At 47.5% G+C, this 14448-nt stretch overlaps 1 protein-coding gene across 1 annotated transcript in view; it reads left to right on the top strand.

Moving 5' to 3' along the window:
• Nucleotides 1-1984: 1984 nt before the first annotated feature.
• SCNN1B (sodium channel epithelial 1 subunit beta) overlaps nt 1985-14448 on the top strand; it is an 87230-nt gene continuing 74766 nt past the window's right edge. The window contains exon 1 of the mRNA XM_007987867.3: nt 1985-2118. The gene's annotated coding sequence lies outside the window, so the exon portion shown is untranslated. The remainder of the gene's footprint in view (nt 2119-14448) is intronic.

Raw genomic sequence — 14448 nt, forward strand, 5'->3', positions numbered from 1 at the left:
GCAAACCACCATGGCACCTGTATACCTGTGTAACAAACCTGCATGTTCTGCACATGTACACCAGAACTTAAAGTATAATAATAAAAAAAGAAAAAAAAAAAAGCAATGGTGGGTCAAGTTACATGAAGCTGAATTTACTTCATTTACTTCAACTAAAACAACAGATTGCAGCCAACTGAATACAAGAATCCTGCTATCTCTTTTTAAGCCAAGCATTAAAGAGATTTGCAAAAATGCTTAACAGTGCCCTTCTTCCCACTGACTTTTTTTTTGAAAAATATTTTTTCAGCCAGGCATGATGGCTCACACCTGTTATCTCAGCTCTTTGGGAGGCTGAAGTGGGAAGATTGCTTGAGGCCAGGGATTTGAGACCAGCTTGGGTAACATAGTAAGACTCTGTCTCTAGAAGAAAAAAAAAAAACAAAAAAACTTTTTCTAATTAGCCAGAAGCAGTGGCACGCACCTTGTAGTCCCAGCTAAGGTGGGAAGATGGCTTCAGCCCAAGAGTTGGAGACTGCAGGGGGCTATAATCATACCACTGCACTCTAGCCTGGGCAACAAATTGAGACCCTGTCTCCCTTTACCAAAAAAAAAAAAAGAAAAGAAAAAAATCATAAAAAGCCTTTCATTTATGTCAACAAGTAGTGGGCTTATTAGTTAGAGTGTAATGCATTAATAAATATTTTTAGGTATGAGTTTTAATGTCTCATACGGAAACTATCATTATATAAACAAAACAACATACATGTGTTGAAAACACACATATGTTTATGTGTGTGTGTGCGTGTGTGTCCCATATAAACAAAAAGTCTCGGGTATTCTATAATTTTTAAAAGTACAGAAGATTCCTGGCTGGGCACGGTGGCTCACGCCTGTAAACCCAACACTTTGGGAGTCCTAGGCAGGTGGATCTCTTGAGTCCAGGAGTTCCAGACCAGCCTGGCCAACAAGAAGAAACCCCATCTCTACAAAAAAATACAAACAAATTAGCCGGGCATGGTGGTGAGTGCCTGTAATCCCAGCTACTAGGGTGGCTGAGGTAGAAGAATGGCTTGATTCCGGGAGGCGGAGGTTGAGGTGAGCTGAGATCACACCACTGCACTCCAGCCTGGGCAACAGAGTGAGACTCTGTCAAAAAAAAGAAAAAAATACAAAAGATGCTTAAGACAAAAATTTTGAGAATGACTGCATTAGGACAATCTATGGAGAAATATACAGGAAACGAAGTGTTAAGGATATTGGCAAAAAAGTGACTGAAATGATAGTCCTGAAACCTTGACTTGATGAGGAGAGAAAAGAAACGGAAGAGAAGATTCGAGGAAATGCGCAAGGCCCGCCAGTGCCCTGACGCTGGAGCACAGGTGTAGCGGGCGCTCCAGAGGGGGCCAGAGGTCCCAAACTCTGGGTGGGCTGTTTGAATTTCTAACGCAAAGATCGGACCTATAGGGGATGACTGAGATCTGGAAGGTCTCCACCTTGGTGGAGGTGGAAGAGGCAGAGGGAAGAACGTTCCTGGAAAAAGTGACTGCACGGGTCCCCCTAAAATCACCAACTTGCCCAAAGGACACTGTGTCTGCGGCGGTGTGGACGTGATGGGGGCGCGACTGTACAGGTGAGCGGGATGCTTCGCCGAGGTGAACGCGACAGGTACACGCGTGGGGTGGGATGGAGTGTTCATATATGTGGCATGTGATATGTACTGAGGGGACGTGGGGGACACTCGGATGAGGGGTCTGTGGACATATTCGTGGTGCATGTGGGTATCGCTGATGTCCCAAGGTGAGGAGGGAGAATGCGGAGCGTGTGCGTGCAGGGGGCGTTTAGTGTCCCTGAACGTGGCGTCTGGGGGCTGGAGCTTATTGGGAGGCGAGGGAGGTGGCCGGGGGAGCAAGGACCTTGCGTGTGGCCAGGCCGGTAGCGCCCGGTATGCTCCGCCCGCGGGCGCTCCCGGTGCTTCCCCGCCCCTGAGCCTGCTCCCTCCCCTTCGATCTCGCCGCGCTCGCCGGGTGTCCCAGTGTCACCACCTCTTGGCCGCGGCCGCCAGCTTAGCGCGCACCGCCGCCTCCGCCACCGCCGACAGCACGCATCCTCCGTGTCCCCGCTCTGCCGCCCGAGCAGGTATGACGGCGACCCCAGGTTCGCACCCGGTCTCTCGCGCGCTGCCCAGAGTCCTGCGCGCCGCACCTTCTCCCGCCCAACCCCGGCCAGCGCGCTCCTGTCCCGGCCTCAGTTTCCCACGGGAGGGCGCTTGGGTGCCTATCTGCGGCGCCGGGGACCCGGCCTGGGGACTGAACCGATTGGGGGCGGAGGGGAGAGCTGGAGTCTGGGAAAAACCCCCAGGGTGCGAAAGGCGGGACCGGGCGAGGGTCCCCGGTGTGTCTGGGACCTCAGAGACGGCGGCAAAGTCCTGGCACGGAGTGGGCGGAGTGAGAGGTTGTTCAAGAGGTGACAACAATGAAACTCGAGAGCGCTTTCTACGTGCTGGGCGCAGCGCAGCAGAGCGCCTCGCTCAAACGACCTTACTTCGCCCACAGGGCATCCCTGTGGGTTGGTTCTCTTCCTGTCCCCATTTTGCAGAGGTGCAAACTGAGGGTCAGAGGGTGGGAAAGCTTCCCTAGGTCCCAGGAACAAGTTGCTGAGCTCAGATTTGAACCCAGGCAGTCCGACCCTGGAGCCTACCTCGTGGGCTGTCAGTTGCGACCGGGGGAATGTGCGTTTCTTCTCTAAGCGTCCCATTTGGGGTGATGCTGTGGAGGCGGCCAGATCCGAACGCCCTGCAGTTGTCGGCGCTGAGCACTCTGCAGCGCTAAGTTGATGTCTGGAGAATGTAATATGGCTTAGGTGTGCTGTGGAGGGAGAGGGTACAGGGACATTCTCACTCTAGCATGGAGGAGGAAACTGAGGCACAGAGTTTAGGGAGGAAGCAGCAGAGAGCTCCAGTCCACAAAAGGCACATCTTCCCACTCACACAACCAAGACTGGCTTTGGTCCCTGGCAGCCCAGCTCTCACAAAGCCCGGTGAATGGGTCTGAAAGCTCCCAGAGACCTGAGCATCCGTGTCTCAGATCCCAGCATCCATGAGTGACCCAACCTGCCTACCCATTGAACTGTGTAATTCCATGCAGAACACAGGGATCCATTCTTCCTCCTCTGTAATCCTCCACCCCTGCCCTCCCAGCTCCCCAAAGAGAACCACCTTCATAATTTGGGGTGTTTCCTTCTAGACGTTTTCCTCCACCTACACAGTCATATATACAGAGCCATAGAAAATATGTAAAATACTTAGTAATGTTGAAGGCGGATGTTTAATGGAAATGGTACAACCCTTGGGAGGCTCAGGCAGGCGGATCACTCGAGGTCAAGAGTTTGAGACCAGCCTGGCCTACATGGTGAAACCCCATCTCTAAAAAATAAAAAAAAAAAGAAGCCGGGCATGGTGGCATGTGCCTGTAATCCCAGTTACTCAGGAGGCTGAGGCAGGAGAATTGCTTGAACCCGGGAGGTGGAGGTTGCAGTGCGCTGAGATGGCACCATTGCACTCTAGCCTGAGTGAAAGAACAAGACTCTGTTTCAAAAAAAATAGAACTAGAAGTAGAAATGGTATAACCCACCTATGTCATTCTGCACCCTAAGCCCTCTCATCTCCAGTTATTCATGCTGCTGCATATAAACCCAGCTTAGTTATTTAAATTGCTGCATGGATCCCCACCATGGATAATTCCTACCGATGGGAATTTAGGTGACAAAAATGTTCAGGTTGGTTTTTTTTTAAGTGTCTTCTATAAATTGTTATCTCGGGGTTAAGTTCAATGTCCTGTTCTTTATCCTAAACTAACTTCACAGGATCTGAATTTAGGGGAAGAGGTCCTCTCTTTTCCACTGCTCACATACAGACCCATACATGCACGCACACACACACATACACACGCGCGCACATATATGGGTACATATGTATGTTCACACACAAGCACACATATGCACACATACGTGAGACATACACACAAGCATGTGTACATGCATGCATACACATACACAGGTGTGTGCACACACCTCTATTCTGTCTATGGCCAAGGACAAACTCTAGCTGCAGTCTCTGCTGGTCCCAAAGGCTGGGACTCAGTCAGGCCACTGGCTCTGCCTGGCCATGCCCCAGTGGGCAGAGGTTCCATCAGGGCTACCTCCAGGGTTTCTCTATAGATGCCCCCCAAAGCCAAAGTCACCCTCCAATAGCAGACAAAAGGAGAGTTGAGAACCACAGACTGGCAGATTGGACTGTCCAGGGTCCCATTCATGTACCACAAACCTTGTAGGTCCAGGCTGTGGTGTGAAGAGAGTGTGTTTTCTGTAGACTGTATGACAGGACCCTTAAAACTTTGGTGGAACCCATGATCCGGGTTGATGAAAACCTAGAATCAGAGACACTACGTTATAATCCCAGCTTCACCACTTTCTACTTCAGGCAATTCCCTTCCCCTCCCTGAGCCATAGTTTTCACATCTGTAAAATGGGCATGATGATAATGGCACCCTCCCCAAACTGTTAGGTGGATGAGTGGGATGATGTAAACAAAACGTAGCAACTCATCAGCATCAGTGAGCAGGAAGTCTTTTCCTGAACAGGGGAGACCTGGAGATGGCCCTGGGGCAGGGGTGATGCCTACAGCCACTGTTTGTGACTTCATCCACATCCCAAGTGCAGACCAGAGGGTCCTGAGCACTGAGTCCTGAACCAAAGAAGAGATTTCTGCTTGTTGAGAGCCAAGCCCAGCTCACTGTGGAGTCCAGAAGTGTCATGTTACTTACAAAGGGTCTAAGGTGTGCCTGGTCCTGAGTTAAGACACAGAAACAAAGTGAGCTGAGGTGCTCCCCTTTGGAATATAGGAGACAGCAAAAGTCACAAAGAAGGCCTGTGGACTTTCAAATTTTTAGATTATTCCCAAGATTTTAAAAATCAGTTCATGTAAGACTCCATATTTCTGGATCCTCTTGAGATATCAGTAAAGCTGGCAACGGCCAGGCATGGTGGCTCATACCTGTAATCCCAGCACTTTGGGAGACCAAGGAGGGTGGGTTGCTTAAGCTTAGGAGATCAAGACCAGCTTGGGCAACATGGCAAAAACCCGTCTCTACTATATCTATATCTATATCTATATCTATATCTATATCTATATCTATATCTATATCTATCTATCTATATATATGCTGTGTGTGTATATATATATAGGCTGGGTATGACGGCATGTACCTACAGTCCCAGCTACGGGGGAAGCTGAGGTGAGAGGCTCTCCTGAGCCCAGGAGGTTGAGACTATAGTGATCTGTGATCACATAATTATACTCCAGCTTGGCCAACAGAGTGAGACCCTGCCTCAGAAAAGGAAAAGAAAGAAAGAAAAGAAAAGCTGGCAACTCCAGGCCGGACATTCAGCTGCCCCCTTACGTGGAGCAGGCACCTTGCAGGGCATGACAGTCACTACCTGGCCCACCCCTCATTCATAAAGGGCAGCTAATATAAAAGGTAACACCACAGACTCCACAGCCAGTCTCTATCTCCCAGCTATGCAGTGGATTAATTACAAGTTTCAGGCCAGGCGCAGTGGCTCACACCTGTAATCCCAACACTTTGGGAGGCTGAGGCAGGTGGATCACCTGAGTTCAGGAGTTCGAGACCAGCCTGGCCAACATGGTGAAACCCTGTCTCTACTAAAAATACAGAAATTAGCTGGGCATGGTGGTGGGTGCCTGTAATCCCAGCTACTTGGGAAGCTGAGGTGGGAGAATCACTTGAACCCAGGAGGCAGAGATTGCAGTGAGCCAAGACTGCACCATTGCACTCCAGCCTGGGAGAAAAGAGCGAAACTCTGTCAAAAACAAAAAACAAAAAACAAAAAAAAAGAAAGAAAGAAAGAAAAGAAAGAAAGCAACCCATGTTTCAGGCAAATTGTTTAGCATTTTTTGCAACTCCATTTCCTTACGTGTAAAACAGGCATAATAAATAGCATTTGCCTCAAACGGTTATGCTGGGCATTAAATGAGTCAACACACATGAACCCCTTAGCACAGTGCCTGACTCGAGTAAGCACTGTCTAACCATTGCTGATGCTGATGCTGATGCTGATAATGGCTGATAACGGTGCCTGCCTGCCTGGCCCCTGTAACAGTGGATTTATACTCCAATTATATTCCTTATAAAATGTGGTAGGAACATAGTAAGGGAGGAAGGAAGGAAAGTAACACTTTGAGTCCCTTCTTCAAATAAGATGCTGCAATACCTTTTCTGGCCAAGGACAAGAAAGGAACATTTCAAGGAACGGTTCAAAGAGAAGGGCTTTTTAAGGTGGGTTTTAAAGGATGAATAGGAGTTCTTCTGGAGCAGTGGAGTGAGAGAAGCATTCCACACAGAGGAAACAGCCTTTACAAAAGCCTAGAGGCATGACGAAAGGAAGTATGTTTAAGAAGTGATGTAGTCTATTGTCACTTTGTAGTAGGGTGAGTAGGAGGAAAGACAGGAAGATGTATCTGAAAAGTGAGAAAAGGAACTTGAGGCCGTGATGGGGCGTGAGGCAGGAATAGGGATGAGCATTTCTTGAGTGACTACTGTGTGCAGGTGCTCTTGTAGTCATCACCCCTGTAGTCATAATGCCCTGGGAGTCGCGTTTTGTGATCTCCATTCTACAGATGAGTTAGACTGAGGCTCAAGAAGAGTAAACCACTTGCCCAAAATCTTGCAGTGGGTCAGTGGTAGAGCTGGAGTTGGACACCAAATCTGTCTGATTCAAAACCCGTGAGCCCTTGCTGAACCTCAGTTTTCTTACTGTAAAGTGGAACTAGTACCAGTAAAACCCACTCCACGGGTGTGCTGGGAGGGTTCAATGACAGAATGAATGCATAGTCCCTAGCACACAGCAACTGCTACCATTATTTTGACTGGAATGAAGCCTGTGCTCCTTTTTGCGGGGGCAGGGGGAGACAGAGTTTCATTCTTGTCACCCAGGCTAGGGTGCAATGGTGTGATCTTGGCTCATTGCAACCTCCACTTCCCGGGTTCAAGCAATGCTCCTGCCTCAGCCTCCCAAGTAGCAGGATTACAGGAGCCCGCCACCATGCCCAGCTAATTTTTGTATTTTTAGTAAAGACAAGGTTTCACCATGTTGGCCAGGCTGGTCTCAAACTCCTGACTTCAGGTGATTCACCCACCTCGGCCTCCCAAAGTGCTGGGATTACAGGGGTGAGCCGCCACGCCCGGCCGCCTGTGCTCCTTTAAACCCCTTGGCCTCACATGGTGGACCAACCTCCGATGGGGGAACCCAGGGAGTGAATGACCTAGGCCAGTGGGCCTCAAAGTGTAGTCCCCTCACCAGCAGCATAATCTTCACCTGAGCTTATTGGAAATGCCAGGCGCAGTGGCTATCGCCTGTAATCCCAACTGCTTGCAAGGCTGAGGCAGGAGGACCACTTGAACCCAGGAGTTTGAGACCAGCCTAAGCAACACAGCAAGACTCTACAAAAAAATTCAAAAATTAGCCGGGTGTAGTGGCACATGCCAGTAGTCCCAGTTACTTTGGGAGGCTGAGGTGAGAGGATTGCTGGAGACCAGGAGGTTGAGGCTGCAATGAGCTATGATCACCTGATGGCACCCCAGCCTGGGCAACAGAGACCGAGACCTTTGCTCAAAACGTAATGAATTCATTGAAAAGATAGAAAGAAATGGCAAATTCTCAGTCAGGTGTGGTGGCGCATGCCTGTAGTCCCAGCTACTCACAAGGCTGAAGTGGAAGGATTGCTTGAGCCCAGGAGTTTGAAGGTGCAGTGAGCTGTGATCACTGGGCTAGACTCCAGCCTGGGTGACAGAGCAAGACTCTGTCTCTAAAAAAGTAAAAAGAAAGAAAGACATGCAGAGTACAAGCCAGGTGCAGTGGCTCCCACCTGGAATCCCAGCACTTAGGGAGGCTGAGGTGAGAGGACCAATTGAGGCCAGGAGTTGAAGACAAGACTGAACAACGTAGCAAGACTCCATCTCTGCACAAAATGAAAAATTAGCCAGGCATGGTGGTGCACACCTGTAGCCCTAGCTACTCTGGAGGCTGAGGCAGAAGGGTTGCTTGAGCTCAGGAGTTTGAGGCTGTAGTGAGGCATGATCATGCCATTGTACTCCAGCCCAGGTGACAGAATAAGGCCCTGTCTCTAAAAAACAGAAATGCAGATTCTCACACCCATCCCAGACTTCCCACATCAGAGACTCTCAAAATCTGTATTTTATTTTATTTTATTTTATTTTATCTTCTCTTATTTGTTTATTTATTTTGAGACAGAATCTTGCTCTGTCACCTAGGTTGGAGTGCAGTGGCACAAACTTGGCTCACTGCAACCTCTGCCTCCCGGGTTCAAGCGATTCTCCTGCCTCAGCCTCCCAAGTAGCTGGGACTACAGGTGCCCGCCCTGACACCCAGCTAATTCTTGTATTTTTTTTTGTAGAGATGGGGTTTCACCATGTTGGCCCGGCTGGGCTCGAACTCCTAACCTCAAGTGATTCACCTGCCTCGGCCTCCCAAAGTGCTGGGATTACAGGCATGAACCACCACTCCTGGCCACAATCTGTATTTTAATAAGCTCTCTCAGTGATTCTGATGGACATTCAAGTTTGAGAACCACTGGCCTAGAGTAAAACTTCAAATGAGATCTCCTCCAGCCACCTGTATCTGCCTCAAAATAGAAGGGAGGGTGGATGGTGCAGAGTTCTGTCCTCAGCAAAGACATAATCTGGAGGGTATGTCAAAAGATAAAGGCATGTCCCTCTCGGCCCTGGAGCTTGGAAGAAACCATTTTATTTTACAGATAGAAAAATTGCTAAGGGAGCTGGTGGAGTTCCTAGAACTATTATTCTTCCAAATTTGCTCAACATCCTAGACTTACAGCTTCCAGTCTGCCCCTCCTTGAGGGCCTGGGGCAAACTTGACTTTTAGAGGAGCTGCTTCCTAGTGAGGACTGCCCCTGACAGCTGAAGACCTGCCCCCACCCCACTGCAACTGTATTAGTTAGGGCTCTCTAGAGGGATAGAACTCATAGGATGGATGGACGGACGGACGGACGGACGGACGGACAGACAGACAGACAGACAGATAGATAGATAAAGGGGAGTTTATTAAGTATTAACTCACATGATCACAAGGTCCCACAATAGGCTGTCAGCAAGCTGAGGAGCAAGGAAGCCAGTCCGAGTCCCAAAACAGAACTTGGAGTCCGATGTTTGAGAGCAGGAAGGGTACAGCATGGGAGGAAAACGTAGGCTGGGAGGCTAGGCCAGTCTAGTCTTTTTACATTTTTCTCCCTGCTTTATATTCTAGCTGCTCTGGCAGCTGATTAGATGGTGCCCACTCAGATTAAGAGTGGGTCTGCCTTTCCCAGCCCACTGACTCAAATGTTAAATGTTAATCTCCTTTGGCAGCACCCTCACAGACACACCCAGGATCAATACTTTGCATCCTTCAATCCAATCAAGTTGACACTCAGTGTTAACCATCACAACCACCTTATAAAGAGCCTGTTCTTAGAGGCTCCTCTGTGCCTGTGGGCCTTCTCTCTTGGCCCCCATAAAAACATGGTCCAAGGCACAAGTCCCAGGCAGTAGGAAATGATCTCAACTCTACAAGAGGACTATTAAGGAGGTCCCAGGTCAAGCTCAGGCTGGGGACAGTCATATCCTGCAGATGATCTCAAATCAAGAAGCAGGCCCCTCCACACATCCTCTGTGAAGCACTGATTAAGAATCAGAAGGACAAGGCGTGGTGGCTCACACCCATAATCCCAGCACTCAGGGAGGCTGAGCTAAGAGGACTGCTTGAGGCCAGGAGCTTGAGACCAACCTGGGCAGCATAGTGAGACCCTGTCTGTATTTTAAAAATAAAAACAATAATTTTATTTTTAAGGCTTTACCTTCAAGATTGCTGGGTCTGACTACATAAAAGTTAATATGCTCTGCATGACCAAAAAAAAAAAAAAAAAAAAAAACCCCACATTAAACTCAGGCATTCCAAGCTAGTTAAAATATTTGCCACTGTTATGACCAAGAATTATTTTATGGATAGGGTTCTTGCAGGCTGAGCGCAGTGACTCATGGCTGTAATCCCAGCACTTTGGAAGACCAACGTGGGAGGATTGTTTGTTTGAGGCCAGGAGTTTGAGACCAGCCTGGGCAATATAGTGAGACCCCATCTCTATAAAAAAGAATGATTAGCCAGGCATAATGGCACATGCCTGTAGTCCCAGCTACTTGGGAGGCTGAGGCAGGAAGATGGCTTGTGCCTGGGCATTGGAGGCTGCAGCAAGCTATGATTGCACCACTGCACTCCAACTTGGGCAACACAGCAAGACCCTGTCTCAGGAGAAAAAGAAATGTGTTCTTGCAAATCAAAGACTAAATACCCCACCCAAAAAGTTAAAGAGCAAAGGCTATAATGTGGTTGATCATAGGAAAAGAAGCATACATTGAATTCACACAGATGAAAAAATTCTCAACTGCACTCCAAGAAAAGAAAACCACAATGATTGTTTTCAACCTGTCAGGTTGTCGAGTAACACTCAGTGTTGATGAAGATGCAGGAAAACCAAGACTCTCAAATTCAGTGGGTGAGGGTACAAATTGGTGCAAGTTCCTGGCCTGAGTCACACCATGGCCCAGCCTCAGATGAGGGAGCCCAGGGAGTGAATGGCCTAGGCCGGTGGTCAGGGTGCAAATTGGTGCAAGCTCTTGGCCTAACTCTGAGGGCAGTTAGGCAAACATGTCAACACTGAGGGTGCACATACGCTATGAATCTGACATTTCACCTGCAGGAATTGATCCTGTGGTTATCTCTGCATTGGACACAACGTGTTAGAACAAGGATATTCAGCACTGTGAGAACAAGTGATTGGAACTATTTAAAATGTCCATCAGAAAGGAACTAAGTTCTGTAAGTGTTGGAACAGCCACATAAAAGACTGGGAGGCAGCCATTAAAAAGAAAACAGTAGCTCTCTATAAAGGGATGTGAGGCCGGGCCAGGTGGCTCATGCCTGTAATCCCAGCACTTTGGGAGGCCCAGACAGGTGGATCACCTGAGGTCAGCAGTTCGAGACTAGCCTGATCAACATAGTGGAACCCCCGTCTCTACTAAAAATACAAAAATTAGCCAGGCGTGGTTGTGGGTGCCTGTCATCCCAGCTCCTTGGGAGAGTGAGGTAGGAGAATTGCTTGAACCAGGGAGGCGGAGGTTGCAGTGAACTGAGATCGTGCCACTGCACTCCAGCCTGGGCGACAGATGAAATACTGTCTCAAAAAACAAAAAAAAAAAAGTGATGTGAAACAATCTTCCAGATGTATTGCTAAAAGAGAATGTGTATATATACATGCACATTAAAATCTAGAGTGCACACTGGAAGCTAGTAATACTGTTTCCTTTATCGGAGGTGAAACTGTGGGTCTTAGGTGAAAAGGAGAATAATCTTTCATTACATAGAATTTGGCATTCTTCACTTTTTTTTTTTTTTGCCCCATACATTTATTATATTATAGTTACAAATTATAGCCACACGCCTTCTTATTTAAAACAAGCATAATGGCCAGGTGCAGTGGTTCTGGGAGGTCGAGGTGGGTGGATCACCTGAGGTCAGGAGTTCGAGACCACCCTGACCAACATGGTGAAAACTCATCTCTACTAAAAATACAAAAATTAGCCGGGCGGGTGGTAGGGGCCTGCAATCCCAGCTACTTGGGAGAATTGCTTGAACCCAGGAAGTGGAGGTTGCAGTGAGCTGAGATCACACCAGTACTCCAGCCTGGGCAACAAGAGCAAAACTCCATCTCAAAAAAATTAAAAAAATAAGTAAAAATAAAACAAGCATAATGTTGAAACAAGGTGGCTGAGTGCAGTGGCTGACGCCTATAATCTCAATAAACTTTGGGAGGCCAAAGAGGGGAGATTGCTTGAGGCCAGGAATTTGAGAACAGCCTGGGCAACATGGTGAGACTGTGTCTTAAAAAAAAAAAAAAAAAAAAGACAAAAGAAATAAGCTGAATTCCTTTTGACACCAACCAAATTATACATTATGCTTTCAAATTTAAAAAATATTATCTGTTTTCAAAAGTAGAGGCTTTCATCACAAAAAGACAAATATATGATTCTACTTATATGAAGTAACTAGAATAGGAAAATTTGTAGAGACAGAAAATAGAATAGAGGTTACGAGGACTGGGGGATGGGGGGTTATCGCTTAATGGGTACAGAGTCTCATTCTGTTTGGGACGATTAAAAAGTTCTGGAAATGCACACCTGTAATCCCAGCACTCTGGGAGGCCAAGGTGGGCGGATCGCTTGAGCCAGGAGTTCAAGATCAGCCCGGACAATATGGTGAAACCTCATCTCTGCAAAAAAGTACAAAAAAATTAGCTGGGTGTGATGGTGTGCACCTATAGTTCCAGCCACTTGGGAGACTGAGGTGGGAGGATCGCTTGAACCTAGGAGGTTGAGGCTGCAGTGTGCCATGATAGCACCATTGCACTCCAGCCTGGGTCACAGAGTGAGACCTTATCTCAAAAAAAACAAAAAAATAAAAGTTCTGGAAATGGATACTGATAGTGGTTGTAGTGTACTTAATGCCACTGAAGTGTATGCTTGCAGTTGGTTAAAATGATAAATTTTATGTTATATATTTTGCCACAGTAACAAAAATTGGGGGATGCAAAAAAAAAAAAAAAGAAACTAGGGGCTTTGACATCAGAATGCTTGGGCTCTCGTCTTTGGTTCTATCACTTCTCAGCTGTGTTTACTTGATCAAGTGGCTCTAACTCGTTAAGCCTCAGTTTTCCCATCTGTGAAATGGGGCTGCCTAACAGTGCTGGCCTCACAAAAATCCTGCAGGGATTCAATTACTTCATCCATACAAAATACTCTCTCTGCATGCCTGAGGCTCTTGTAGGAGGTCAGGATTAGGAGAGTAGGGAGGCTGGAATCAGCAATTGGACCAAATACTAAAAGCAGCAGATTCGAGTGGAGCAGGGACCTAGGGAATTTGTAAAAGCTTCAGGTCTGGGCTGGGCGCGGTGGCTCACACCTGTAATCCCAGCACTTAGGAGGCTGCAGTGGATGGGTCTCTTGCACCCAAGAGTTCAAGACAAGCCTGGGCAACATGGCAAAACCCAGTTTCTACAAAAAATACAAAAATTAGCCAGGTGGAGTGGCATGTGCTTGTAGTCCCAGCTACTTGGCAGGCTGAGGTAGGAGGATCACTTGAACCCCAGGGGCAGAGGTTGCAGTGAGCCAAGATCATGCTGCTACACTCCAGCCTGGGTAACAGAAGTTAAAAACCCGGTGTCCAAAAAAAAAAATCAAGTCTGGATTTTTATATCATTTTGCATTTGCAAAATTAAAAAGAAATTGTGTTTCCATAATGTAAACTGCAAAATGTAGATTCGAACAAAATCTTGTTGGCTGATGGGAGTACATAAAAGATGCAGCGATTCTTTACCTGGGGGCTACTAACCTGGACTGCTGGCTCTGCCACTTATTAGCTGGGTGACCTCAGGCAAGTTACTTAATTTCTCTGTCCTTCAATTTTCTCATCTGTAAATGGGAGATGATAAGATTCTCCCTTCATAAGGAATGTTATGAGGATTAAATGTGTCAAGTGCTTAAAACACTGCCCAGCAAACAGTAAGGCCTGAATACGTGTGTTAAATAATTGAACTTCAAATAAACCTGAAAGTCTTTTTGTTTTTGTTTGAGACAAAGTCTTGCTCTGTTGCCCACGCTGGAGTGCAGTGGCACAATCTTGGCTCACTGCAACCTCCACCTCTCTAGTTCAAGTGATTCTCAGGTCTCAGCTTCCCAAGTAGCTGGGATTCCAGGCACGTGCCACCATGCCCGGCTCATTTTTATATTTTTAGTAGAGACTGGGTTTCACCATGCTGGCCAGGCTGGTCTTGAACTCCAGACCTCTGCCTGCCTTGGCCTCCTCAAGTGCCGTGATTACAGGCGTGAGCCACCTCGCCTGGCCTAAGCTGAGGCTTTTTTTTTTTTTTTCTTTTCTTTTCGAGACAGAGTCTCACTCTATCGCCCATGCTGGAAGGCAGTGGCACAATCTCAGCTCACTGCAACATTTGCCTCCTGGGTTCAAGCAGTTCTCATGCCTCAACCTCCCCAATAGCTGGGATTACAGGCGTCCACCACTGCACCAGGCTAGTTTTGTATTTTTAGTAGAGATGGGATTTCACCTCATTGGCCAGGCTGGTCTCAATCTCCTGTCCTCAACTGATCTGCCTGTCTCGGCCTCAAAAAGTATTGGGATTACAGGCATGAGCCAGTGCACTTGGCCAACCCTGAAAGTCTTAGCATTTGTGTTTTAAAAACGGGGATTTATTTTTTACATGAAGAAAACAGTGTCCTAGCCAAAATACAGTCATGGGGCTGAAATGAA

This window comes from Chlorocebus sabaeus, chromosome 5, assembly GCF_047675955.1.
Source record: "Chlorocebus sabaeus isolate Y175 chromosome 5, mChlSab1.0.hap1, whole genome shotgun sequence".
NCBI lineage: Eukaryota > Metazoa > Chordata > Mammalia > Primates > Cercopithecidae > Chlorocebus > Chlorocebus sabaeus.